This window comes from Equus przewalskii, chromosome 6 (genome assembly GCF_037783145.1).
Source record: "Equus przewalskii isolate Varuska chromosome 6, EquPr2, whole genome shotgun sequence".
Taxonomy (NCBI): Eukaryota; Metazoa; Chordata; class Mammalia; order Perissodactyla; family Equidae; genus Equus; species Equus przewalskii.
The window spans coordinates 32109714-32112728 of record NC_091836.1 but is presented as its reverse complement, the minus strand read 5'-3'; the positions used below and the strand labels follow the sequence as shown (position 1 = coordinate 32112728).

The 3015-nt window shown below is 39.7% G+C and overlaps 1 long non-coding RNA gene across 1 annotated transcript; it reads right to left on the bottom strand.

The window, feature by feature from the left end:
* Nucleotides 1–1168: 1168 nt before the first annotated feature.
* LOC103550139 (uncharacterized) lies at nt 1169–2584 on the bottom strand. Its single transcript, XR_011540900.1, has 4 exons — nt 2384–2584; nt 1860–2082; nt 1564–1739; nt 1169–1273 (listed from the first exon to the last, which is right to left on the bottom strand). It is a non-coding gene; the product is annotated as an uncharacterized lncRNA (long non-coding RNA).
* Nucleotides 2585–3015: the final 431 nt, after the last annotated feature.

Genomic DNA, 3015 nt, shown 5'->3' with positions numbered 1-3015 from the left:
AAATAGGAGAAATTAAAGAAACAAATAAACTAAACTCATTAAGAAACTAAACTCAATCTTAGAAATTAAGAAACTAGGACAGGATGAAAAGACTCTGGAGATGGATGGTGGTGATGGTTACACAACAAAAGGCAACAGCACTGTTTATTAAAAACAGTTATTCTGGTAAAATTTATATAAAATTTTATATAACATAAATTTTACCATAATGAAAAAAAGAACTCGAGAGGAGATTACATGTAGGTATGAGAATAAAACAATAAAAATTATTTATTAGATAAAAAAAGAAGAAAGTAAACTTAATCTAATCACAATTACTTCTTGCATACTTCCTGTGTTTTTAAATGTTCCCAGGGCATAAGTTGTTATTTTGTTTGTTTGTTTGTTTTTGTGGTAATCTGTCTGTATAACCTACTTTGCTTTTAACTTTTACTACTTAATATTCATTAGAAGCCTTTTTTCCATATTATTTCAATCTGTCAATGTACATTATTTTACTAGCTGCATAAAAACTCATCAAGTATACCTAGCACCATGAATTTAGCTACTGCAAGACATTATGATTATTTACCAATCTCTGACACTATGAAAGAGGACATTTCAGTGCATATTTTTGCTTATATTTAGATTTATTTCCTTAGGTAAGATTCTCAAATTGGAGTTACCGAAATGAACATTTATTTTGACTGACACCTATGAGCAACTTTCTTCTCAAAAGTTTGATACCAAGCTATTTTTCTTCAATCAATCTATGAGAGTGCCAAATTCACCAGACCTTTTAAAACGTGGCCTTATCAAATTTGGTAATCTTTGATAATTTGAAAAATAAAAATGTCACATCATTATTTTTATTTTATTTTATTTTGATTTGCACTTGTGGAGACTGATCATAGTCACATTTGTTGGTAAACTATTTCTTCTCTTCTAAATTATTTGTTCAAGTCCTGTGCCCAATTATCTACTGATGCACTTAAATTTGCCTTGAAGACGAACAACATGATATTCATTGAACCTAACCATTTTTGCATGCCATAGTGAAGTTATTTCAATATCTTGCCCACTACTGGATAGAAAAAAAGAAAAGTGAGGGTAATCTGAGGGTAATTCCAAGACAGGAGTTGCCCCTTAGGAGGTAACTATAAAGGGAGAAAGAAAGTACCTGCCTTTTTTTCAGGTTTCCCCATCTCCACAGCTACACTGTAGTATGCACTTCACTCTAGTAAATCAGGAGCTCCACATATTCATCAAATTTGTGTCCATCAGCCAAGGAAACCTGAGCAGGGAACAGGCAAAGGAGCCATGTTAGAATTATCACTGCTTGCTGCCTGGGGCTGAGGTCAGAGCTGAGGGCTACAGGCTTCTTCCATGAGTGATCATGGTCAGGAGCAGGGGCAGGAATGGAGAGAAGGCACTGGAGATTAAACAGGGATAAAGAAGGAGCACACCACGATTCCCTCTGGACTGATAGGGAAAAGTAGGGAACATTTAGGAAAGATGGAGTGAGGGACAAAGTCAGGAAGAGAATAAGGGTGCCGGCAACAATAGTGCTCTCTTATTAATTACCTGAGCAGAAATCTTATCATTTCCACAGTATTCAATGGGACTCAAGGGGAAGTTGGATTGGATTCTCTCAATGCCATGCTGGGAACTGATGGTGGCAACCACACTGAGTGTGTAAGGCAGGTCCTCGAAAGGGACTACAGGAGTCTTCCTATTAAGGTAACTGTTCTCGGACCATCCTACAAAAAGTTCCCTTAGTTCTGTTTCCCCTTCCAATACTTCTTAGAACTCTACAAACTTGAGGAGATTTTCGCAATTATGTTACCGACCACTAGTATTCAAAGGGAGAGGATACTCACCAGAGAGACAGTATCGAGGATTCAGGATAGCTGGGAGCAATTAGCACAGGGTCCCATGTGCTTCCAGGGGCAGTTCCTGCACATACTTCAGGGTGAGTGCCACCTTGGATCCAGGGTGGAGGTTCCCCACATTGCAACTGAAGACATCCCTGGCACACTTGTCCACCTCCAATAGGAAAGCCTAGTGGCCCTGGCTGATGGCATTCTCATAGTTGGTGTGGGCCTAAGGAGAACAGGGAAAGAAAGGTGGTCTCAAAGATGACACGGTTGATGAAGAAACAAATGGTACCGAAAACAAAGACTGGTGGAGAGAGACTGTGATTGGTCTCACCAAATTCACAGCTCTACTTTGAGTGCCTCTGATTGATTTTTCCCTTCAAAGGATTTTGGGAAAATAGTGGTTTGAGAGCAGTGGAGAAAGAACATTCAACATCAGCAGTTTTGTGAAGCTGCATTTCAGAGGTCCTAAAGAGTATGCATGAAGGAAATAAGAAGGAAGGAGACAATGTACTCGTCCCTAGAACCTTCATCATGTCTTGTAATTCTGCCATAATTTTCTTCCCATCTACCATGGCCTCAAAGCTGTAGACAGCTGAGTCTTCATCCATGGAGAACACAAAGAAGGCCTCCAAAGGCACTTTCTCCTCATTCTCATAGTTTAAGGTAGCAGACACACCAGCCACAAACTCACAAATGGGCAAGGCCACAGAGATGCTCTTCAGTGGCACTGGAGATAGACCAGAGTTCAACAAACATCAATAGAATGCCTCCTGCAGGTCAGGTATTGTGCCAGGTGCCAACGATATGATGGTAAGTAAGAGTTACCAATCAGGCTTACGTGGCTCCTCTTGGTGGTTTAGAAGGCCACAGGGCCACACCATGGTGACATGGTGATGCAGGGTTACTGTGGAAAAGATATGTCATGAACAGGTGACATGTTAGGGATTATCTATTCAAATACTAGTACTTTATGTGCTTCTCTCTTGCATAAGAATCTACCAGAGGGTTAATGATGGAGCTAGGAAGGAGAAAGAAGCTGAAACGAAGGGAACAAAGATGCCAATAGTAAGAGCCCTTCTAAATACCAGACCCAGGTGGGGAAGCTGTAAGATTTACTACATATCAAATAAACAGGAAATCTGATACACTGTGAGGC